Source organism: Rattus rattus, chromosome 2 (assembly GCF_011064425.1).
Source record: "Rattus rattus isolate New Zealand chromosome 2, Rrattus_CSIRO_v1, whole genome shotgun sequence".
NCBI lineage: Eukaryota > Metazoa > Chordata > Mammalia > Rodentia > Muridae > Rattus > Rattus rattus.
Window position 1 is genome coordinate 20991028 of NC_046155.1, and position 27073 is coordinate 21018100.

Below are 27073 nucleotides of genomic sequence, written 5' to 3' on the forward strand. Positions count from 1 at the left end.
TTAAAGAAGGATACTCGGTATATTTTAGTGCTGTAGCAGCTAGTAATCTGCCCTGATCAAGTAAGTAACCTCTAACCAATGCACATCCAGAGGACTCCAATTATATGTAGCAGATTACAAACAAAAATGACATCAAAATAGGTAGGTGTTTATTGGAAGAGGAAGGAGGGTAACAAAAGATAATGGGGAGAATATGACCAAAAGACATGACATATATATGAAATTTAAAAAGAATAAATAAAAACCTAAAAAGAATAGGAAATATGTGTCATACTATCTAATGTCAAAATATAAGTATTAAGTAATAAAACCAAAATGTTCACACACACACACACACACACACACACACACACACATCCATGTAGCCCAATAAAAGAGAACAAAGAACCCCAAATAAAACACTAATAGATACAGTCAAGTGATGCTCAAAAACATTCCAAATTACATAAAATAAGGTTCCTAACAAATGACATAAAAAAAACTAGGTAGCTCTATGAAAAAGAAACTTAAACCCTAGTTGATAATATATACAAATTTCAATTTAAAATGTATTAGATGTAGTGATGTAAGACACAAAATTTTAGAATTTCAAAAATATATCCTGGAAAGTCTTTATAATATCGATTTTAGTAATGCTTTCTTGGACATAACATCAAAAGTACAAGCCATAAAAGAAAAAATCATAAATAGGACAGTTAGGAGCCAAGAGAGGAAGGTACCCTTAAGGGCAAAGCCCTACATTAATACTACTTCAATATCTCCTTTTCCTATGCTTTCAGCTAAAAACATTTGGGAGAAAAGCACTTTAGTGTACTAAAACATTCTGTCTGCCATCCGTAGGATGCCTGCTAAATGTGGCCGGAAATATTTTTGTCCACCATTGTAATGTTTTAAATATATGCCCATGACCTATACCTAATCCCACCCGAGAGTATGTTGACTCTTTTCCTTCTTAACCTTAACATGCTCCAGAATGCACATTATAAACCAAAGGTGTTCAGGAGGTTCCACCTCTAAAGAGCTGTCTCACATGAATAAGTTTAGGCTCAGTGCATTAGAGCCTCAGATTTTCTTCACTCAGAGAAGGCACTGCTTTGGGATAACTCTAATGCTATTGTTCAAGCAGCAGGCAGTTAAACCTGTCTCTATCCCTCTATCTCTGGGTCTTGTTTATCTGCTTTGCACTAACCAAGAAAAGAGCCATTGAGCTTAGCCATAGGACTTCATCAAAAACAGCTTTTACATAGCAATGGAAACAGTTCACTAAAAGATAACCTACAGAATAAAATACATACTTGCAAACCATGTAGCTGACAAAGGACTAATATATACGTAAGGAACTCCTATGAATAAACGATAAAATAAAAGTAATGATCAACGCTTCAAAATGAGTAAAGGCCTTTAGTAGAGACTTCTCTAAAGAAGACTTTCAAAATTACCAACAGACGAATGGAGGTGTGTGCTGAACATCTTTATCATTAGAGAAATAAAAACCAAATCTACCCTGAGATATTGGTTCACTTATTAGGACAAATGTTATCAAAAATATAGCAAATGATGGCAAGGATATGAAGAAATTAGAACCCACGTGCAGTGCTTGTAGCTAAAATCATGGGGCCACCATGAAAACCATGGAATTCTTCAAAGGAGTAAATAGAAGCAGTGCAAACTGCAGGCCTTTATCCAAAAGAACTAAACTGAGCTCCTGAAGCGATGTTATTATTCCATAGTCACTGAAGCACTATCCACTACAACCAAGACAGTGCTGTCCACAGAAACAGAAAATGTATTGTGTTCAAATAATGGGATCTTCAGACTCTAAAATGCAAGGAATATTGCTGTACCTTACGTGTGTGAAGGTGCTGCATATAGTGGCATAAACCACACACGGAAAGGAAATGCTGCATGACTGCACTTAGATAAAAGCCTAAATTATTCAGGCTCAGAAGTAAATAATAGAATTATGACTGCCAGAGGCTAGGACGAGCCAGAAATGGCCTGTTTTTATAAACAGACATAAAATTACAAATGCTGAAAAATAGGTCCTAGGGATCCACTGAACAATGTAATGTTAGCATAGTCTGTTGTTCACATTTTTGCATTTTGTATCCACAGCCTCAATCAACCATGGGTTAAAAGTACTTATTAAAAAAGCTGTCTTTATTGAATGTGTCCGTTTTTTTTTCTTTACCATTATCCCCCTAATACTATTTCCAGAGTGTTTACACCATCCTAGACACGATAAACATAGAGATAATTTAAAATATAGCACAAGTGTCCACAGGTAACAAATTACTACAACATTTTGTAGAAGGCACTTGGGCATCTATAGACTCAGAGTTTCTTTGGAATCCTGAAACTAATCCTTATACATACAGCAGTACCTACCATGTTGTACATGTTATGAGAACGTTAACAGTATAAATCTCTTGTTATATGTTTTGGCAACAGTAAAAACAAGTAAATAAAGGTAAGTGTAACTGCAGTTTACCAGCTTGACCTAGTTAACCTCTATAGAATAATCAATCTGCCTCATAAACATAAATTCAGGGATCATTGACTATCCATTAAAGAGTCCCATTCAGAGCCATAAACAAGCATCAGTGTGTGTAAGAATTCTGCTGTTCCACAGTGTTGTTTCAGTCTAAGTGGAACTAAGTTTTAAAGTAGCTCTTAAATATGGGGATTCTGTGAAGGTAGCAGATAGAAGGACTTGGTGTCTCTAAGTTCCTCGGGCCTCAATTCCTCGTAGGTCAACGTAGAAGAACTCTGAGCATCAGAATTCTTCTGTCAGTCTGGGTCCATAAAACCCTGCCTATGGTTTTATATATACCATAACGCTGGATGGGGAATAGGGGGGTTCTAAATAAATTTGCTTGAAATATTCATGAAAAATCTATTCTACTAAACCTGCATGGTTTTATCATGGGTAACATATATATTATTCCAATTACCTGCTTTCGTAATTTATCTAGTTGCTAAAGATCTAAACTGTAAGCAGCGAGTGTTTAAGGTTGTTTATTAAGTGACATGTTTTAAACAGTCTTGATTCTCATTTAAGCAATAACACCAAGACATAGTGAGGCTGTTTTCATTTGGGCAGGGTGGGGGTGGAGCTCTTAGTAATGCACCATTGGTGATCTGCTTACTGTGGGTGGGTATTAAATTGTCAGCCTGGTGTCCTTTAAATGAACTCTTCTTTAGATGCTATTTCATTTTTGGTTTAAAAAATTCAATACATTTGTTCATATAATGGTCTTTTTAATATCCCTGCTCATGAGTGGCCTGGGTGCCTGGAAAGAGCTGAGCCGAGCCAAAGTGAAAACAATAGAGCAATTCATGTAGACTGTCTAGGGACTGGGTATATAGGGCAGACAAACCCTTTTGTTGTAGTTGAACCATCTGGTCAACCCAAACATCCTAGTATACGGTTCACCTTGGACATGTACAAACAGGTGAGAGAAAGAGAGAGAGAGAGAGAGAGAGAGAGAGAGAGAGAGAGAGAGAGAGAATAGCCTGGAATCCACTATCTAGTCAACTCTAGCCTTTAACTCAGAGATTCAGCTGCATCTGCTCAACAAGCCTTGAACAAAACAGATGATTTTATAGTTCATTGCAAGTCAATCTGTTTTGTCATCAGACAAGGATTCCCCCCAAAAAATAGAACAGAAATGGAAAAGAAAATGTTAAACATAACTGTTTATTTTATAACAGACAACTTAAAAGTTATATATGTGTGCACATACATGTGTCTGTATACATGGTATATTCAGGTTGTGTATGTACTCATTGAATAAAGATTCTCCTCAGTGAGAGTAGAAAAGCATGTCCACCCACTCCTGTGATTTTATGTAGTAGTTCAAGGGACAAGATGGCAGGGACATTCCCTCCCACCCACAGGAGCCACCCTTGCTTACTTGAGCTTGCATCTGTATCATCTTCTTTCTCCTCCACTTGGATTTGCACTGTTGAAGAAAGGAGACATGAGCAGCAATTACTTGAATACTTATGTGACTGTCAGTAACATCCTATACCTCAATCATTCTCATCATAAGGTTTTTTGTGCTGGTAAAAATACATTTTTTTCTAGAGATGGAGAAATAGCTCTGAAGTTAAGGGTACTTTTTGTTCTTACAGAGGGCCCAAGATTGAGTTCCCAGAACCTTCATGGTGCTGTAATTTCGGTTCCAGGGGATCTGATATTCTCTTCTGGCCTCCAAACACACCAGACACACAAGAAGTATACATACATACATACATACACACACACATACGCGCACACACACACACACACACACACACACACACACAAAACCTTCATACACACAAAGTAAAAAATAAATCTTTTTTTAAACTTTTTTTCTATTTCCATTTTTGGAAAGTACTATTTTATCTGATTGTATGATAAATATAAAAAATCCAAATATTACAAAATATTTGACTTTTAAAAATAGTAGAAAATTCAAGTATTTAAAATAAATGATGTTGGAAGTTAGTACTTGGTAACCCAATAACCTCCATGCCAAGTTCTCCAGATTGCTGCTGTTTGCTATTTGGTGCTTCCTCAGACTCTCTCTGGGACAAACTGACACACAATTACAGAACTAAAAACACACCCAGAATGACAGCACTTAGGAGAATGAGGCTGGAAGATCAGGAGTTCAAGGCCAGCCTGGGCTAAGTAGTAGACCCTACCTGAGAAGCCCAGAACAAACCAAAGCATCAGAGTCTACACACGTAGGCCACTCATAGGTTCAACAGCTTCCTCTTTCTACACATAACTACAACAAAATTTACTATTCTAAAATGGAGAATAATTCATTCTAACCTATTTTGCCAAATATCAAAACGACAAATCATCCTGCATAAACATGATCAAAGTTGGATCTTTCCAATTTTACTTACATATATGTGCCTTATATCAGTGCAGCTAAATGTCTCTGCATGTGATCCTCCATGACCCGTGATTTTAACAATCAAAGATTTCTGTTTATTCCATACCCAAACTCATGCAACATAAAAATACTGCTTTGTTTTTCTAAGAGAATACAGTGAGCTGAATAACAGTTTTGAGAAGTGCAATAATGTGGGGAAAGAGTGGGATTTGGTGAAATCTTCCTAATATTAATCCCTAATGTTAAATCCCTAACTGCAGACATTGCTACTTGCCAGACGTTGAGCTCTACAAATTGTTTTACAGAATATAAGAGCTAGAGGCTGGAGAGTGGCTCAGTGCATCAGGCCCTTGCTGTTGACCTAAAAAGATTGGAGTTTAGACCCTAGAACATCTGTAAAAGCCAGGCACATGTGGCAGTCTTCTGCAATCCCAGCACTCTGGAGGCCAAGACTGAGGGTCACAAGCCATGGGCAGATTGACTATCTGACTAGCTAGACTAATAAGAATCCCATAGCTCAGACTTCAGTGAGAAACTCTGCCTCAATAGTGTGACGTAGTGGAGGAAGACGCCCTATGTCAACTCCAGGCCTGTCCATGCATGTGTCCATGTGTGCACTCACATACGGGAACATGTATACACAGGCCTACCACCTATAAACACTCAAGCAAAATTTAAAAACATCAGAAACCCAAAGTCTAGTGATTTGTTATAATTAAGGTGGAGTAACATAAATCTAAAACTGCCATGATGACAAAAAGTGGTAATACAAGTGGGCGAAGCAGCTTCTCGTTGCGGTTTTGATTTTCTGTGTCAAAGTTAAGTCTTTAATCACAGTATCCAGGAGGCATAGACAGGTCAGTCTCTGGGTCTGAATCCAGCCCCGTCTAAATAGCAAACACCAGGCCAGCTAAGACTGCCTATGGAGATTGAAAAACAGAAGGTCCTTTTTCAAATGACAGTCATATCAAAAAGGCAACACACACCCAGAGATGTAAATTTCATCCACAAAGCAGATTATTGTGAAAGCACTTTCTGCTTTTAAATATTATCTCCATAAAAAAGTTTAAGAGAGGCAAAGACGTTATTTATCAACATCAGCCTTGGGCTGTGGAAATAAATGTTCTTTTGTTCAGGGTGGAACACTTGCCTTCTGTTGTTAGCTGGAACTCAGTCTGCACAGTGAAGAATTTTTATGTCACTACAGAAACTTTGTAATAATGAAGGCAGACACACGTGAGCAGACTACATAATAGGCCATGTTCCTAATTCACAATTAACAACACCCCCAAGCTTCTTCAGATAAACAGTTTCCTAGGAAGACATTTTGATGCCTTGTGACTGTTCTTGGAGTAGGTGCTTGCCAGTGTGTAGAATATGAAACCACCAGAGGACAAAAGCCACTGTCGACCTACAGCTCATTCTCCAATTGTCTTAGTTTAGATTACTGTGGCTGTGATGAAACACCATGACCAAAAGTAACTTGGAGAGGAAAGGGTTTATATGATTTATGCTTCCATATAACACACTGCTTTTCAGCCTACGAGTTGCAACCCTCAAAGACCATCAGAAAACAGTTATTACATTATCATTCATAACAGTAGCAAAATTACAGTAGCAATAAAAATAATCTTATGGTTGGGAGTCACCACAACTGTATTAAAGGGCCACATCATGAGGAAGGTTGAGAACCAATGATATAACAGTTTATCATCAAAACTAGTGAGCACAAGAACTGAAGCAGGGTAGAAACCTGGAGGCAGAAGCTGACTCAGAGTCCCTGGAGGGGTGCTGCTTAATGGCTTGGTCTCCATGGCTTGATAGGCCTGCTTTCTTATAAAACAGCAGTTCTCAATCTGTGGGTTGCAACTCCTTTGGGGGTGGCATTTCACATATTCTGCACATCAGACATTTATATTACAATTCATAATAGCAAAATTATATTTATAAAGTAGCAGTGAAATAATTTTATGGTTGAGAGTTGTCACTACAAGATGAGAAACTGTATTGAAGGGTTGTAACATTAGGAATGTTGAGAACTATTGTTATAGAAACCAGATCCACCAGCCCAGGTACAGCACCACCCACAATGGGCTGAGCCCTCCCCCACCTATCGCTAATTAAGAAATGCCCTACAACCAGATCTTATGAAGACATTTTCAGAATTGAGGGTTTCTCCCTTCAGGTAACTCTTTAGCTTGTGTCAAGTTGACATAAAACTATAGCCAGCACACCAACTTATCCAAAGCAATTATTTTTTAAAATGAATAATATATTGTGCTGATTTATAATGATCAGCTTGTTGGAATGTGATGTGATGGTTTAAAACAATCAAGATAGGAAAACTATGAAGTGAACGAAAATATAATACAAAGTTTAGGAAAGGCCACATGACAAACAAAAACATCATCAGGAGAAATATGGTTTTCTCTAACAACAGGTCAGGGTAGGGCACAGTTGGGAGTCCAGGATTATCTTTCTTAGTAGAGAAATGACAATTCTAACTGTCTATCAGATTAAACCCAACTATCCCTATGGTGTCAAGTAAGAACTAAAAAAGAGCTGTGATTCTTAATGCTACAAATCTTGCAGATACAGCTGTCCCCCTCCCAAATGGGCTGGTCTCTGTGTGTGTTCACCTCTCATTCTCATAGAATACCGCTGGCTTGCTCTAGCATTCCTTTTTTTTGATAAGGCCATTTTTATAGTCACTGAGGTAATTCCTGATTTGTTCCCAAATCCTCAGCTAAGGTATCATCAGCATCAAAAACTAAATTAAGATTTAAGACTATCAAAATTCCTAGCTCAAGCTTCAATTTTTATTGGTTATTTTTATTTATTTACATTTTAAATGTTATTCCCCTTCCCTGTTTCCCCTCTGCAAACTCCCATCCCATCCCCCATTCTCCCTGCTTCTGTGAGGGTGCTCTCCCACCCACTCCTGCCTCATTGCCCTAACATTCCCCTACTCTGGGGCATTGAACCTCCAAAAGACCAAGGGCCTCCCCTCCTACTGATGCCAGACAAGGCCATCCTCTGCTACATATGCAGCTGGAGCCATGGGTCCCTCCATGTGTACCCTTAGGTTTATTCCCTGGGAGTTGGGGGTGGGGTGGTGGTTCTGGTTGGTTGTTTTTGTTGTTCTTCCTATGGAGTTGCAAATCCGTTCAGCTCCTTCAGTCCTTCCTCTAGGAAATCCTCCTTCGGGGTCCTTGTGCTCAGTCCTGTAGCTGCCTTCAAGCATCCGAATCTGTATTGATCAGGCTTTGGCAGAGCCTCTCTGAACAACTATACCAGGCTCCTGTCTGTTGTTGTAAAAATATAAAAATAAAAATATATTGTTGGTCTTTTACCCCGCTAGGTCCGCACCACGGTGCCCAGATATCTGCTAGATATCTTGGCAGAAACACTGCCCAGCCACACACTTTCCTACACTCAAACCCTCACATAAAAGAACACACAACACAATAATCTTAGATCCAATTGGTAAGATATAATTGCCCACTTAAACATACAAAGCCCGGTACTATCCATCCCTTAAGAACATTAATAACAACCTGTAAATACACAGAGTGGAATCTTAACATCACCTGCCATGGCTTCTCCCCTCTCTCTGTCCTCTCTCCCTTAGTCTCCTCCTCTTCCTTCAAACTTCTCTCCCACCCATCCTTCCTTCTCCTCCAATGACAGGCCTCCTTCTATCCTGTACCTGCCCCTCACCAGTACTTTACAAATTCAATGGAGAGGTGGTTCTGGTGAAGTCACCTGAGTTCTGAGTCCTTCACTAGGCAGCTGTCCTAGGGGCAGTGGAATTAGCATCGAAATACAGTAACTTCTGGGCAAACCACAACACCTGTCAGCAAGCATTTCTTGGCACCAGTAATAGTGACTGGCTTTGGTGTCTGTAGATGGAATAGATCACTAGGTGGGGCAGTCTCTGGATGGCCTTTGCTTCAGTCTCTGCTCCACTCTTTGTCCCTGCATTTTCTTTAAACAGGAGTAATTCTGGGTTAATATTTTTGAGATGGGTGGGTGGTCCCATCCCTCAACTAGGACCGTGCCTAACCACTAGATATGATCTCTACAAGTTTTATTTCCCCTTCATTGGATATTTCGGCTAATGTCATCACTGTTGGGTCCTGGGGACCTCTTGCTTCCCTGGCATATGGGACTTTCTAATGGCTACCCCTAGTTACTCATCCTCCACTGTTATACACCTCTGATCAATTCTTGACCCTCTGTACTTCAGGAAATTGAACAGAGGTATGTAGCAAGCTTCATATTAATGGAATCGCATATGGTCTTTGGAATAACCATCAACGCTGCTCTGTATTGTTGGACACAATGTTAATCAAGTTAAGAAGTCTAAGGCCACACCCTGTGTAAGGGATTGTTCTTCCTCACACAATCTTTAGGAAAGGACTAACTGCAGCCATCTTTTTTTCTTAGCAATCTCCCATAGCTTATTCCCAATCCTATGACCCACTCATTTATTGGCTGCTTTTTGAAAACTCTATTGATCCTCTACTTGTAAAATAACCCTTCTCTCTAGAGTAATGAGAAGACAGTGAAAGGAGAGAAGACAGCAAGATCTGTCCAAATGTTGGAGGCAATCAGGGAACTACGTCAGTGTGCCTATTTAAAAGAAGAATATGCAGTAGGAACAGATGAACTCCTAGGCAACCCAGATCCTCATTTCATGCAAATAAAATCAGTAATTAAAAGAACCATAAAAGGAAACAACAGAAAATGTCATATTTCAGAAGGCCTGGAGTTATTCAGAAAAGTGGATGTTGTCTGGGGCTTTCTTACTTGGTCTGTAGTTCTTCTCCAAGTCCTTCGTTGTATTTCAGGGTGATAGTAACCAAGTGGGCAGGAAAACTCAATATTGCTCATTCCTCTGACCAAATTCAGCTCAGAAAAGTAATGTTGCTGCATCAGATTATTCTTTTGGAATAAAATTTTTGCAAAAAAGAATTTTTTAATTAGTGGATGTATATCCACGAAGATATACAGAAAAAAAAATGCTTGGGGTAGGAATGTATTAAGTCTTAAAGAAACACCCTTGATTTAAGGAGTGTTTTTATCTGATACAAGGATTAAAAAATGCCTTCGTGGTGATTTTCTTTTAGACTGAGTTTATAAGTGAGATACCTGTAATATATTCAGGCACGGCATGAAATAAGTGGTTGGGTATTTGAGCCTGAAGTTCAAAAGAAAGATAAGGCTAAAAATATGAACTTGAAATTATTAGCACGGAAATCTTGAAAGCTTTAAGACCAGATAAGAACATTAAGGTAAAAACAAACAGAAGTGAAAGGAAAAAGAAAAGAACGCTGAGGACTAAATGGCCTTTAATGAAATAAGGTGCTTTTCTTACCAGAATTCTTCATCTTAATGCAGTCCCTACCAACCACTGTGAGACTCTGTTCGATCCAAAGACCTTTTTGAGTAAGATAAGATACACATCCCTCCCTTTTTTTTCACCTTTTTCCTACTTTAGAAGGCTATCCCGAACTTAAGTATTGATTTCTGGTACTTTTCTTCTTCTCTATCACATGGCTTCTTGTCCTTCATGTGTCTAACCTCAGTTACATTTTATGTTTTCTCGTCTTCCTTCATTTTGCTCTTCTGGTCAACTGCTGAGATTGACAGCTTACCTGCCCTGGGGTTTTCCTTTTAAATTATAAAACTGTCCTCAAGCTTCCTTCTATGTCCATTCTTAAATTTCTTTATTTATGAGACTAAGAACCCCAAGAAAGGGTCTTGATTTCACCAGTATCAATTGGCATCTCTGACGGGGCCTTCCAGAATCTTTAGTGAAAAAAAGATATTCTAGAAAGCAAGTCATATGCATCAAAGAAATATGTCACAACTGCTAGTTAACCGCAATTTGAACTAGAAATTGACCAGTCGTTTGGTCAATATGGAGGCCAATCAATCAATATGGTGGCCAAAGAACCAGGAGATGGTATAGACCAAAGACTGAATTTGTATGGCAATAAAAGACAATAGTCAAAAGCAGGTGTCTTTAATCCTAGACTTCCTAAAGAGAGAAGAGAGAGAGAAAAACCCAATCACTGAGAATTTCGAAGACCAACTAGCCTGGGCTATGAAGTACAACAATAGAAAAGACCTCCTATCTAATCAAGGTGAGAGGTGGGAAGCTACACCTGAAAACTTGTTCTCTGACTTCCACACATTTGTGCACACACAACTAAAACACAAACAGCAACTGACCTTGCAGTGTAGAAATAGCTCGTTTTTCTACTTAGAATATTCTTCTATGCAGATGAGAAAGGATTTGTCAGGGTATCATACAGAACAAAAGAAGGACTCAAGATTCCCCTGAGCTTGAGTTACAGGCCTTTGTGAGCCATCCAATGTGGGTGTTGAGAACAGAGTCCATTTGGGGTCCTCTGCAAGAAGTATTCTTAGCTGCTGAGTCACTCCCCCCCATCCCCTGCACATATACTTCGTCGGAATAGTTTGGATCCATGTTGCTTGGATTCAGGGATGTGAAAGACACAGATCAAGGAAGCCAAAGGTATTTATATGAAATGAACTAGTATAATAACAATTAATACACCTCCAATCTAAACCACATATTTTATCATGTGTATTTTTGTAAATTATTTAGGTTAACAAACAGATCACTTTCATCTATTTTCACTACCAATACTTTGCTTCAATGAGAATTTAAAAGTCAGGGACAAGATGGTGTTTTACAGAGTAAAATAATGAACGATAATTTTAAAAAATCCTGAATCCCTCCATTTAAGGGAAAGGATCAGAAAAGTAGTAGAAGGTAGCCATTTCTTAAATCTCTCTAAACTTGTAAAATCCTCATGAATAGACAACTTGGGAAATTTAAGCTTCTGAAAACTCCAGATCTGTAGTCATCCACGGGCCTCTTAAATCATGGGGTTCACAAGAGGCACAATTAACATGAGGCAGAGACTGATACAGAGAACACAGTTGATGCTTCTCTCTCTCTCTCTCTCTCTCTCTCTCTCTCTCTCTCTGTGTTATGTGCGTGCGCGTGCATGCTCGTGCACACATGTGTATGCCTGCCCTAAGAACAAGTGTTTCTCTTAAAAATTAGACAGAAAAAGCAATCCAAATTTCAAAATGAATGAATAAATTTAGCTCTAGAGAAGAATTTCTAGACAGTGAACCTTGTGTATTCCAGTCAAAGACCAAACCACAACCAAGTGTAATCTCTTCACAGAGAAAGGCCCAACTGTCAGTTTCTGTTGATTTACTCTAACTCTATCTATGGGTATGAAACAGAGAAAAGCCACCATTGTCAACAAAACTGGGTGACAATGATGTACAGAGCATCTATTTCCTTTGATTTGTGCTGTTTTTACGTAAGAAATGGTGTTTGTGACAATCGCTGAAGCAGTCCTACTTCTTCCAGGTATGGGTCTCCCAGGTTAAAAAAAAAAAGAAATCATTACAGTTGTGTTTTATAAAAAAGAAGCCAAGGATATGTTTGGTAGAGCCAGGCATGGTTCAGTGGGAGGGAATGCCTCTGTGGGCGCATGCTGAGGCATCCCTTCCCCCTGAGGTAGCAGTCATACAACTGACCAATATAGTATAGAATAGAGTTTATTTAGGACATGGGAAGGGCAACTGAGAAGAAAGGAAAGAGAGGGGGAGGGGAAAGAGGGAGGGAAAGAAAGAAGAGAAGAGAAGAGAAGAGAAGAGAAGAGAAGAGAAGAGAAGAGAAGAGAAGAGATGGAGATAGAGAAAGAGGGGGAGGGGGAGGAGGAAAGGGGAGAAAGGGGTGAGGGAGAGAAAGGGCAGAAGGGTAGAGAGTAAGATAGTAAGACAGTGTGTGTGGGGGTGGGGTGGGGACAGCCCCTTTCATAGGAAGCCAGGCATACCTGACTATTGCCAGGTAACTGGATGGTGGAGCCTAGAAGGAATGCTAACAATTACACTTCACTATCATCAGATCTGGCAAAGGATTTAATTTGACAGTGCTGGTCTGGTATTCCTTCTACTTGTACCACTTGTATTACTCTCTTAAAGGAGTTTTCAGTTTCCAAGGAGCACACATATTCAAAACTACCATAACAGGAAGGAAAGGGGAAAACCAGGGAGCAAACAAACAAAATATCTCAAAATCCCCTAATAAAAATTTACATTAAAAAAGCTTTAAAATGGTCCTATTTTCCAATATTATAATGTCTAAAAGATACTCTGAGGCTGTTTTAAATGTGTGTAGTTTTAAAATCACAAAGAGAATAAAGCTGGTACTTGGGGAAGGTGGTGCTCCAGTGTCCTAGCTTCTGTAGCATGCCCATTTGTTGAGACTTTGGGATACCCAGAAGAAGAAAAATAACTGGCAGCTGATCTCTGCCTTATTAGAAATACAATATAAAGTACTGAAGTTGCCAACTTGAACAGAAAAAAGTCTGTGGAAAAGCATGTTTTACTATGGATTAAAGACAAAGGTTGTCAACTCTTAGAAGAACAGAAAGAAAAAAGAAACCCCACTCAAGGTATAGATCTCCTTCCTGTTCTTCAGAATGGAAGTAATTGATTGTTTATGGATATTTGAATTTATATGTATATCTGAATTGACATATCTCAATTGATGCATATATATTACTGAATAGATGAGTTATTTCCATTTATGTACATGTACACACGTCTAAAAAAAGGGAAGGGAAGGCAATCTAATTATTGCCCCTTTTCCCTTTCATATTTATTGTACATTAAATTATAATTAAACCTAGGCTGAAGTGAATAGCTGATGTGCTCCCAAATTTTCCCACCCCCTCCATTGGAAGAGAAACCTAAAATACTGAGGTGGAGTTCTTCAGATGGAGAGTTCCATGCTGAAGTACATGTGAGAAACTACGGTTAGATACTTCATACCAGCAGACAAACAAGACCGTATGCTTTGTGGTTTGGACAAGGGCTTTTTCCTTTTAAACTACACCTATTCAACAAATAAATAGCTATTTTTGAAGGCATCCAGAGTTCTTTGTGGTTGCAAAAAAAAAAATAAAAAATAAATAATCCAAAACAAAACAAGAAGTGGCATTACTCATTTCACTGGGTTAGATTGTTTGGAGGAGGGGGCGTTTCTTATTGAAACCATGCTGTCATAATACATAACCAGAGTGTGTGCTCCAGCACTGCAATTACCTCCGTGCAGGGCAGTCCCTGTAAATAAGTGTAGTGAAATGAAAATGCTTTCCCCTGGGAGCTTTTGTGGCTACAGTCTTTTATAGTAATAAGATACAAAAATAACAACCAGACGAAAGCACAAATGTGTGCTGTAAAATCTGGAGCAGTTACCCTTCTATCTTTGGACTATTTAGAGCAAAAAGGGAATCTTTCTACACTCCAAAGCACACCTATAATATTCCAAGAGGTAAAGAACGGCTGTCAGAAATCCTGGATAAACAGAATTAAAAAAAAAAAAAAAAATACCAAGGAATTTCCAGAGGCACGAAAGCAGAAAGGTCATTCCCAGAGGAGCATAAAGAGGCAAGGGTGGGAGGCAGGAACACCCCCTTCCCCCTCATCTTTATCCTTCTTTGTAGTACTGCTTTTGTTCACATCAGAGATGGTAATTAATGCTCATTAGCATACATTAGCAAATGTTAATCAGCATCTTCCAGAGAACGAAATGCAGCGGTGGCAGGGAGAGTCTGTAAGGAGCTGAGTAGTTCTGAAAGGATTGCAACTGAAGACCAGATGGGGGAGGGAGGGAAGAAGGGAGGAGGGGGGATTGGAATTTATAGTATTCCCTTATCTTTTGGGCAACAGTACAAACATGGAGAAGAATGAAAATCTCTGGTTGTTCATTTTCTTCTAAACAATAACAAAAGAAAGGGACGCATAGAAAAAGCCAGCCCAGAGAGTTCTAGACTGAATCTTTTTTCCCCTGAGATTAAAAACCACTTTTTATAGGATTTTTCTACCCAAGTAGGGACTGATTGTTCCCTAAGTCTTTTTCCCAAGACCAGGCATTTAGACAAAAGCCCCCATTCCCTCAGGGGCTTGAAGAAAGTTCCTGCTTGCTAAAAAGAGTCACTCTCCTTACTTACCTCAGGCAAAAGAAACTTGTGGCTTTTCCATTAACATATAACTATGGTGCCTATTAACTTGTCAAGGTCAATGCTAGCCTTTAGTCTCCCTCAACCCCACTCACAAGTTCTACCCCAGCTCACAAATCCCCCTTTCTCCCTTACCCATTTAACTCTGGAAATCTTTCCTCTGTTGTGAGGAGCTGTCCGAGGAGCTGTCCTCACAGATGTGAGGAGCTGTCCGAGGAGCTGTCCTTACATACTCCATTACAAGATGGCACCAGCATCTGGCAGAACGACCTAGTAAAAAAGGCAACACGCAGGCGCCTGGTAACTTCCCTACTGAAGGGACACGACGTTATGGTACGTCATCTGGCATAATTGGCAGCGACCAGTCAGAGAGTGACACGCCCCAGGCGCAGGATAGTTTCCTATATAAGGGACGGTTATTCCTCACTCGGCGTCTCCGCATTGTGTTTATGCTCTCCCTCTCAAGATGCAGTAAAGCTTTTTTCTGTAGAAGGATCCTGTGTGTGCATTGTTTCCTGCTGGCGAGACGTAGCAGGACATCTGGTGCCAGAAACCGGGAAAGACCTCGCCATCGCCAGCACCTTCGGAGATCCCTTGGCGACAAGGAGGATTCAGAACTACAGGTAGATACGCCCTCGAGAGGCAGCCCTCTCTTGGACTTTGGTCTGGGGTTGTCACCGCCTTGGGAAGGATTTGTTGAGGCTATAGTATTTGTCCTGGGAGCCACCCTACTCTTTATGTTCTGTTTTCACGTTTTGCTGTTAAAAGGGATCACAGCAGCTGAAGGCGTCTCAGTCTTTTCAGATATAAGTGAGCTTGGCGCAGCTCCCTTTTACCTTCGATTTTGACTGTTGAGGAGCAAGGACTTTGATAAAGGCCGACGTGAGATACGCACCGGCACCGTCCGGGGAGGCGTGTGTAAGACTCCCATACATAAGAGAGCAGCGTGTCCGTCTCTACCCTTTCACCTCACGCCTTGTCAGACGGACGTAGATAAGCCGCCGGCGTTCCTGGCCCATCATGGGATCCTCACAGTCTGTGGTCACGGCCTTGGAAACAGTGTTAAAGCAGAGGGACATCAAAATTGGAGGAGGAACACTTAAAAACTTTGTGAAGGAGGTGGAGAGGGTGGCGCCTTGGTTTGCCTGTTCAGGCTCGTTTACGATTGCCTCATGGAACAAACTTGGAAAAGACCTTGACAGAAAATTGGCGGAAGAGGATCTGCGCCTAGGGACCAAAGCTATATGGAAGCTGGTTAAGAATTGTTTAAAGGATGAAACGTGTAAGGCAGCAGTAATAGAAGGACAGGCCACTCTCGAGGTAGTCCAAGAAAGTCTGTCAGAAACCGAACGTAGTGAGAGGTTGGGCGCGCGCAAGAAAAAGGACGTCCTAAGAAAGAAAAGGTGCCCTCCCGGTAAGTCCGCAGACAAGGGAGCCTTGAAATTTTCAGATTCCAGCACTTCCTCCTCTACACATAAACCAGGAGGGGGAGCCAGCCTAGACCCTGTGAAAGAGCTAGAAGCGCTGAACCTCGACAGTTCTGAAAGCTCTGAAAATAAAACCTTAGACTCAGAGGAGGAGGCCGAGCTAGATGAGGAGGAAAGATATTACCCCGATGAATGTAGGGGAAGTAATAGAAGCCTTCTAGCACGGCCGCCACCAACGGGCCCCCTCCATATGAGACACGCTCACACGCCTTTCTCACTAGTCCCGAGAAGGTGAGAAGAAAGCTGAGTATGACATTTCCTATCTTTGAGACTCGGAGGGAGGACGGGTCCATGCCCCTGTTGAATATAATCAGATTAAGGAATTAGCGGAATCAGTTAGAAAGTATGGAGTCACGGCCAACTTTACTCTAACACAACTCGACAGGTTGGCCATGACAGCATTGACACCAGCTGATTGGCAGATGATTGCTAAGGCAGCCCTTGCCAGCATGGGCCAATACATGGAATGGAAAGCGCTCTGGTATGAGGCAGCCCAAACACAGGCCAGAGCGAATGCTACAGCCTTAATACCTGAGCAACAAGAATGGACTTTTGAACTCTTAACAGGACAGGGCTGCTTTGCAGCTGATCAGTGTGCTTACCACTAGGGCGCCTATGCTCAGGTCTCCAGCATGGCTATTAGAGCCTGGAAGGCACTGTCCAGGAGAGGAGGGATTGATAATCAACTTACAAAAATCGTTCAGGGACCCCAGGAAAATTTCTCAGATTTTGTAGCTAGAATGACAGAGGCTGCAGGATTTAATCTTTACATCCTGAACAAGCAGCACCACTAATAGAACAGCTGTTTTTGAGCAAGCCACCCAGGAGTGCTGAATAGCCATAGCCCCCAAGAAATAAAGGGCTACAGGATTGGCTTAGAGTTTGCAGGGAACTTGAGGGCCCCTTACTAACTCAGGCCTGGCGGCTGCCATTCTCCAGTTCCAGTGACGCCCGTTAAAGGGACGGATAAAAGATCATGCTTTCAATGTGGGAAACTATAGACACATGTTCTGGCATTCTACATGCCACCCCCACTTACAGGAGAAAAAAACAACACATGTCATTCAGCACTGCCTTGAAGCATGGAGTGCTTGGGGAAAGCCAAAATGTGTAAAAACTGACAATGGCCCCACCTACACATCTCAAAAATTCGTCAGTTTTGTGCTCAGATGCAGGTTACCCACCTGATGGGCCTGCCCTACAACCTCAAGGACAGGGGAATCATAGAGCGTGCTCATCGGACGCTCAAATCATATTTAATAAAACAAAGAAGGGGAATTATGATAGAACTCCCCCAACACCCAGTGGCCACTGCTCTGGCCCTTTTTACCTTAAATTTTTAAATCTTGATGAAGCTGGACAAACAGCGCTGAGCGACATTGCTCAGAGCCCAAGAGGACAAAAAGAATTAGTCAAATGGAAGGATGTATTAACAAATGAATGGAAAGGCCCGGATCCTGTTTTAATAAGATCCAGGGGAGCGGTCCATGTTTTTCCACAGGACAATGAAAATCCCATATGGATCCCAGGGACGACTTACCGGAGCATCACAGCAAGTGATCAAGAAGGGACTGGGACCCCTGCACCTCCTCACTTTTCTTCCATGGATGCCAGCAACGGTGCAGGGCGAGCTACGATGGGGAATAATGTCAACCTTTTCCACTCCCGATGCCGGTGATACCACTAATAGGGATTTAGGGTTGGCCTATTTACCTAAGGATCCACAGGTTGAACGACTAAAAGAAAATAGGACTATTCTTCTTTAAGGCAGCCTTTGTTTTGGCATATTCAACAAAACATCTTTTGATCTCCCTTGCATTATGTTATATAATCAATCTTCTGCTTGGTTAAGGGAGGCCACATGGGGAACTGGTGAGGAGGACATTGTGGCTAATGCCACAGTTCTCTATGGTGGTGGCCTATATCATTGCTAGTGGTAGCTGCACTTACGCCCATGGTGATGCTACTTGAGGAAAGGAGAAAAGGATCGTTGTCATTTTCCTGGACGGGGAACATCAAACCTGCTGCCCTCTGTCTGGACAGCTACTCATATAAAATATCGTGAGTAGTTACCCGCATGGCTCGCTTTAGTCCGATCCCTGTTGATGCCCCCGGGGACCATGACCTTATTTAGAGGAAAAAGAGATTTTGATACTTCTGCAATTATTGTTGGCATTATTTATTTCGATTAGCAGTCGCTGCCTCGTTACTGCCTCGCATTGGTCTTGGTGTCAAATTCAGTACAGACAACCCAAACTATCAATGATTTATCGCCACCGCCTCTGTGGCTCGGGACAGACAGGCCTCGCCAATACTCAGATATAGGAGGCCTTATGCTTGTCAACTAACGCATAGATGGCAATTAGACATTCTATGGCACTGGCCCAGCTTATTATGAGCAAAACTCCCAGGCCTTTGTATCACCCTCCATATAATAGACGGACAAATTTACCTTAGCTGTTAATCTGTCTAAGAGTCTTTCACAGCATCTGGTTACAGAATTGGACCTCGAGTTTGAACAGACACTTCGGGAGCTGAGAGCGACCATCATTCAAGTAAACCCTACCCGACTGGACCTGTCTTTGACGGAGGGATTGTCGCCCCTGGATCACCTCAGCAGTCTCTTATTTCAAGGAATGGGTGGGAGTGGGACTTTTAGAGTGATCCTCTGCTGTGGATTAGTGTTACTCCTCTGGTTGCTTTGGGTAAATTGAGATCTCAAACAAGAAAGGACAAAGTAGTGATTGCCCAGGCGCTTGAAGGCCCTGTGGAACAAGGAGCGTCAGCTGATATCTGGTTGACCATGCTCAAGCAACAGGTCAGCCGGCCTGGACAGCTCTTGCACCCTAGAACCTCGGTTCATTGTACACAGGATTAGAGGTCCGCTTGAGCAGCCTGCCCATGAGGGGTGACGAGCTTAGCATCGCACAGGAAGTTCTACCAATACGCTCCTGGAAGGCATGTCATATTACATGAGGGTTTCTGCCCCAGTTTTCCCCCCCTCGAAAAATGGCAGTGCGACGGGTCGGGAGTGCCCTGGGTCCCAACAACAGCCTAAGGGTATCTCTCTTGTACAGGTTCGCCAACTTTGTACGAGGATATGACCTCTGTCTTCGCCCTCCTATATCTGGGTGTCCTGTTTGCTTAAAAAAAAAAAACAGAAAAGGGGGAGACGCCGAGTGAGGAATAACCGTCCCTTATATAGGAAACTATCCTTGCCTAGGACGTGTCACTCTCTGACTGGTCGCTGCCAATTATGCCAGATGACGTACCATAACGTACGTGTCCCTTCGAGTAGGGAAGTTACCAGGCGCCTGCGTATTGTAAGCTTATGCTCTCCCTCTCAAGATGCAGTAAAGCTTTTTTCTGTAGAAGGATCCTGTGTGTGCCGCGTCGTTCCTGCTGGCGAGACGTAGCGCGGGACACTCTGTAGCTTCTCCTTGCCCTCCCAGAAGACAGCCATTCTAACCCAACACTGACAATTTGGAATAAACTTTTTCCCTTTTCATCCCTGGAGCAGCTCTTTTGGTTTCTTTACTTTGCCCATTACCATTCATCTGGGACCAAAACCCAGAGGTGGCTTAAATGAATTCCCTCCACAAGAAACTCAGCTACTCTGAACCAGGCTGCTGATCTGGTGCTCCCAAGGCGCCTATGAATCATGTGCTTTCGTCACCCATCAAATATGATTCTAGAGTCCACCTCTTTGTCTGTCTCTTCCCTCTGTCCTGTCTAACCATCCATCTCACCTCACTACTCAGGAACTGTCCTCTCTCCCTTCTATGCTCTTTTGGGCATCTCACTGCAACAGCCTTGGGGGTCTCATTAAGTGGGCAATTCTACTTACTAAGACACTCCTCCTCTCCCTCCATTAGAACCCCCTTTGTTTTTCAAAGGCCTCTCTCTGTACCTCTCTAGCTCTGTCCTCCTCTAATGAGTGTCACTACAGAACTCTCTGCTTTGTCTGCTTTCACTACAAAGGCCACACCAATGTGCCTAAAGCTTCCTCTTGCCCTATTGGTACCTATTGCATCAAAAGGGATACTTTTCCTCTATGATTTGGGACATTTCTCTCTGACAAATCTCTCAGTCCATTTGGGGATGCCCTGGGTTGAAAATCTTGATACCACAATACTTATCTTTCTGCTCCATCATGGCTACATAACTCTTTCCTGGTACTTCCTCACCTCCCCATAGAAGCTACCTACAAAGTTCTAGATCTGCAACATGTTCATTGTGTCCTTCCCCTCAGAACTACCTGTCCTATCTCTCCTTGTGCCCTCCTAGGGCTGCACATTAGAGTTTGTTCACCTTCGCTAAGGGCTGCCTGTGAAGTCCTGAAGTTTCTTGATGCCCTCATGGATTCTGTGATATTGGAACCCTTCCTTGGGTAGAGTTCCTGCTTGTTCCTTCTTGTCCTATGTGAGTATACTATTCTCTCTCTTAGCTGCCAAATCCTTCCTTTGATATGTTTGGTTTCAGACTGGGGACAAGGGAGTGGGGTGCATATTTTACATATCAAAATAGACCTGCCTCCAGGTTCTCCCAACATCCCACAGTCCCTACCTGGAACACCCTGATACCAATCTTTAACTGTCCTGCCAGGGGCTAAGCTCTCCTTCCCCCAGAGGCTCTTCCTATATAATCCAAATATTTTACTTTTCTCTCCTCTTCTCTCTGTCATGTACCCTTTGTCTCTTTCTTTCCTCCCCCACTTTACTCACATCACACCATGGGGTCTTCCCTGACCTCTGGCCTCAGGGCCAGGTCCCTTGCCCCACCTCCACCTCCAGAACAGTTTCCCAGTAAACCTGCAATAACCTAATCTAATCTATCTTGAGTTGGCTTATTTTACCAGCAGAGAAATAACCCATCATGAATTCATTTCATGGAAATAGTTCATGACCTTTCTTCCTTTTTCTAGGACTCAATTCTTTTCTCAGTCTCAGAGATTTTTAAAAGCCTTGATATCTTCCTGAAAATGGCTTGGCCTCTGTATAGCTCAATAGCCAAAGATGGCACACTCAAGAGTTCCAAATTCTTGTATTGAAGGACCCTAGGGGCTTTCACCAGCCTTACACCCATTGCCTCAGGTCAAGACTAGGCCAAGTAACAGCTTCCTACCTAGAGTTAAGGCTAGGCCAAGATCCATTCTCCATGCACAGTTGTCAGGAGGAGCAGGAACATTCTTGAAAAACTGCAGAATGTACTGACTGATAGTCACCTGACCCTTTGGCCCCAGATAGAGTTGGAATGCATGTCATAAACTTGCTAGCCAATAGATTCAAAGGTCAATATGCTTAGCCAATAAGTTTAAATTGTAACCTTGCTGATGTACCCTGTACCCCTAAAAAATATAAAAAATGTTTGTTATAGCCATTCAGGGTCTCCTTCTAGTCACTGGCCATGAGGGGCTGATTGAGGGTTGACCCTGATGCATCGGAAAAATAAACCTCTTGTGTTTGCATCAAACATTCTCCTCTCTCACTTGAGGAGGTTTCCTGGTATTTAAGACTCACTTCAAGCCTTACAGCATATTGTAACAACTTCTGCCACCACACAAGCAAATAATCCCAAACTCTCTTGTCTCTTAAGATTTTACAATTTTCCACTCTTAAATGCTTTATCTTTATGTGCTCTGCTCTCAAGGAATCTTAAAGGCTATTGTGTAAGCAGTCTATCTCCAATTTTGTAAATTCACTGGGTGTGACTAAAGAATTTATAACAAAATTTAGTTTAAAACTAAGAAAATGCCTATAATTTAAAATCTACATATGGATATACATATGACCCAGCTCTTGTCTAGAGTATACTGTATATAAAACTTGGATTCAACTCTTATTTTAAAAATAGATCTACTAGGGAAATTGATAATTTAAATAGCAACCATGTGGTTCCCCTCCATCTTGGTTGATGACCTTCAAGTCGTAAGCAGCACATCACTGGCAGCCATCTTTACTAAGGTTAAAAGGGACTTGCCATGTGACTTCACAATCTTAAGATGACCACATGGCATGAAACAACAATTACAAAATATCTCAGACCTACTGAGTCCTTAGTTTATCACTGTATCTTTTTTTTTTTTAGACTAAAGTAACAAGTCTCCAAAATTTTTTAGACTAGTTTGAATTCTTGTATGATAATAAAAATTTAAGGTTATACTGTATGCATAATTCAACTCTGGTTTACAATATACTCTATATGGTAACAAAATCTTAAGGTTATAAAGGTCTATTCAAGTTAACAAAAGCTGGTTTAGACACCTATACCTAACTATTTGTATATTTGCTAACTGTTCAAAACCGGGCTTCTAAAACACTTAGCCAAGTAAAAACATATGTTTGATAAATAAAGTATGTTTGATAATTAAGATTTCTGAATTCCTAAGGTCTACTTAGGGGCACAGTAATACTTGTCTAGCTTTTTTGTCTTTGCTTAAGTCAACCTGTAGCTATTTAGATAAAGTAAACCATACTAAAAACTATAATATTCTCTAATGGTGTACTATAAAAAGATAAGTAGAGTTGCCAGTCTCCCTGTGGACTGTATCTATGATTAAAAGTTTTATTCTGATACTAAAAGTACCTCATTTCAAAAAATTGTTTTTTTAAGGATAAACCTAACAAGGATAAAGGTGTAAAGTCTTAGTTTTATTTTTAAAACGACTAAACTTATTGAAAACTGTTAAAGACATGAAAGTTAATAGTCACCTTATAAATGATGAAATCCGTTAATGTATTTAAACTGTATTTTTTGTCATTCTAAGCACTAATATAATAAATCACAGGAATAGCTTTATTTAACTTCCTGTATATGTTTTCAAAGTTAAGCCTAAAACAAATAACTAGAAACAAGTAAACTTTGTTTAGTTCAGATGTACTTAATAGATTAATAGGCCTCAAAACTTTTCAGAGGTCTGCTGAATATGGTATTTATGAGACTGGAGCGCTGCCTACTGCGCTAAGCAGGCACCCGTTTGAATATGGTATTTAAAATGTTTAATAAAATCCCTTTTTTGTAATAGAGAGAAGCACTAGCTCCTGGAAGCACCACTAAGATCTCCAAAGAAAGTGATGGGCACAGAAGAACTCACCTGGAGCTTTAAGTGGGCCAAAGCTGGACATTGGGTATGAAATTGCCTTTCACCTCTTCTGCCACCAGGACTCTGTCCAAACTGTGTACAAGCAGTGCGCTAGAGACTTGATGGTTTTGCTTCACCTAGACAAGGTAGGGCAGTCCCCCAAGTTCCTATTCCACTGGAATGTCTGTCAGATCTTCGAGACCTAGAGGCCCTAGACTGATGCTACCTTTCGACCTCTGTCCTCAGTGATCATAGAGGAACCTAGGATGACTGCCTTGGTGGCCAGTAAGAATCATTTTTAATAGGTTTGGAAATTGCTTGGTCTGTCCTTCTTGCTTATTCTGATGAAATTTATCCTTCCCAGATCCCTTATGACATTGATGACTAGGCTAGTGGTAAATTTGTCAGTTTAATGGCAGCAGCCAAGGTCAGCTGCCTCCTCAGTTCTCTTCATATGTAAAAATCAGGTCTCAGGACTCACTTTCCTAGAGCTTCCTATTGAGTCTTGACACAGTTTACCTGGTTACCAGACTCTAAAAGGAGATAAGCTCACAAAAGTGACTTTTACTATTCCTTTATTTAAAGAAACTTGCTTTACAATGACTTCTGTCAGTAATCCACCCCTTGTATCTTGCAGTAAATACCTAGACAAACATAAGTGATTTAAGGTATGGTAAAAACTGAAAAATGTTTCAGATTTCTTTCACTTAGAATGCTATTCCAACACTAAGACTTCAGAAGTTTAGAGTTTTAACATTAATCAATGAGTTCTGATGAGATATTAACTGTAGTAAGGAGCTGATGATGCTATCACAGTCACAGTTAAATTTCCTATAGAGTAAAACTGTTTCCTATGATGCTAAAAACATCTCTGTCCAATATATATCCAGCCCTCTGAACAAAATGTTAACCCTTTTTACCCCAAATCATCTAGGGTTCCCCAAGTTTTTACTATGACTCAAAGACAGGCAGGAGTCTCCTGCCTTCTCTGCAATTGGCATTTCAGTATAGATTATGGTGATAATATGAATATATCTGAAACTTAATCTCTTTTCATAAACTTAAAATTTTTTTGTAAGCTTCAGGGACATGACTTGGATCCACCTCTCACAGGTCACATGGACTCCATCTAAGCAGTGTGGATCGGCAGCCTGTATCTCCACCTGTATATTCCTGAAGATGGGAACTCTTCCCCTGGTCTTGGGACTCCTCTCCCCCAACTACCAGGACCATTGACCTAAAAAATTTAAATGTAAATCTAAGAAAACAATTCCCTAAATTCCTTAACTTTACCTTCTGCAGTCCTAATATGTATTTGTTTCAACATCTTTCCAATCACCTAAAGACTGCAAATTGCTCCAACTTCTTCCTGTATGTCCCTAGCCACAGAGGGTCCTGCAGGCCATGGAGAGTGAGTGAAGCAGCCTACAGCTCCACAAAACCTCCCCTTCAGCTGTCAATCAAGATACCAGGATGTAGTTTGTGCCTTTAAAAGCTCATAGCTCTAAATTCTAAAGACTATACTTCCAAATACCTGAGACATTATACCTAGCCAGCTGGAATAAAGCCTTTCAATTGGCTTTTAATTGTGTCTGAGTGGTTATCTCTGGTGGGTGCTCTGTAACATTTTGGATGCTCCTTGTAACACTTTGGAGGTCCCTGTGAGATTTCAGACTGGATTCTGACACTTAGGTACTTGGAACTTCCAGGAGCAAGGAAGAGAGTATCTGGAGATGACTCAGAGCAGGCATGCAACCTGAGATGTTCCAGGTCCTCTGAAAAATCCCCTCTGACTGATCATTGCCAAAGCCAAATTCTCCCCTGTAGAGGAATTTTAATCCAGCAGCATGGATACTCTGGCAAGGGATCATATGCAAAGTCCTAGGTCTGTGTGATCTGTCTGAAATATAGACAAGCCCTTAATATCCACCCTCAAGGTAAAATTAGTTTGTAGAAGGAAGCAGCCATGTTTGAAAATGACATTTAAGTGGTGAATCAAAGAAAGATTTGACCAACTGAGTCAGAGATAGTATATGCCCAATTCTCATGAGAATAGTACATGAAAGATGCTATTTAAGAGCAGTACAGGGGGAAAGAGAGGTGTCAGTTGGGAGTCAGTGTAATGAATGCAGTGCAGTGGAACTGAGTTCATTTGTGAGTTCATGCAGTTCATTACAGGTCAGCAGAGGCTGTTAAAGCAAGAAAATAAGGAGCCAGGAGATTAGAACAACTTGCCGGAGTTAACAGGCCAAGCAGAGCAATTCAGTAAGAAGCCGAAAGAAGACACATTGAATCAGAGGAGTTTGAGGCAGAACAGCTGAATCAAATCAGCTAGCCAGAGCTGGGAAAGATAGAAAGAGTAAGCTTATTGAGCAGTAAGCCTCTAAGACAACAGCTACATTGGCAAAATCAAAGTTACATTTATATTCCAGAGGGACTTCAACACTGCCATCCAGAAGAACAAAAAGGTAAATAAAACATTGTCTAGTCTGAATACTTCTGGAGATAAGTTTAGTCTATACTCCTGGCTTGGACTCAAAAGGGGAGGTCATACATGAATGTAGATCCTGTGTCCAGTATCCATGTGGAATATCACCAGACTTCTGTGGTCTATTCATGTGTATGAATGTGTGGTGGCCAGTCCTGGTTGCCTTTACTATATGTTTCTCTGTTGACTAGGCCTCCCTGTGTGTATCTCTGTATGTCTCTCTGTGTTTTTCTGTTAATTCTGTTTTGGAGAAACAAATCTAAAATGGGAGGGGAAGTGAGCTATCCTGAGATCTTCATCACTTCTACCCCCAGGGTAGTATACAATTTATCCAAGCTCAGAGGTCACAGACGACTGTCTATCCACAATGAAATGGCCATCTTCCAGTGGAAACTGTGATCGTGATACAGTGCTAGCTGCCAATGTTGCTATGGGGAAGCTGGATACTCCCAAACTGTGAAGGTAGCAACCAGTTTCCCTGGAATAAACAATGACTTCCACTGTATGCACTTTGATCTATGTTAGCCCCCAGGTATATCCTATAATGGAGAAGAGGGGAGAGTTCATATTGGCCAATGAAAGTCAAACAGGCACCATTTGGTCCCAGTCCTTCTAGGGGCAGGAAGAGTCAGTGCAGCTGCTGTAGGCCTTGCAGTCTTGATTGTTGAGAACAACAACAAAAAAAAAAAAAAAAAAAAAAAATAGGAAACTAAGTTTCCAGGTAGACTTAACATTTGAACAATTCTATTTCCTGGCTGGAGAGCCAAGTGGACTCCCTGGGAGAGGTAGTCCTTCAGAATGAAAGAAGGATAGGTTCCTTCCTGCTGCCCCCACTTTTTGATTGTTTGTTTGATTGTTTCATTTTGTTCTGTTTTGTTTTGTTTTTGAAACAGGTAGTACAATGCATAGACTTGGAAAAAAATTGCTGTATCTATGCTACCCAATCAGTGGTAATTAGGAAATTACCTTGCCATGGGCATAGAAACCTTAAAGAAGGGGAAGGAAGGAGACATAGGTAAGATAATTGGTACTGAGCTCTG

At 41.1% G+C, this 27073-nt stretch overlaps 1 protein-coding gene across 1 annotated transcript in view; it reads right to left on the minus strand.

Annotated features, from left to right (window-relative positions):
- The window catches only part of Tmc1 (transmembrane channel like 1), a 162922-nt gene that overhangs the window by 107788 nt on the left and 28061 nt on the right, over positions 1-27073 (minus strand). Inside the window, exon 3 of the mRNA XM_032891708.1 lies at positions 3918-3965. The gene's annotated coding sequence lies outside the window, so the exon portion shown is untranslated. The remainder of the gene's footprint in view (positions 1-3917; positions 3966-27073) is intronic.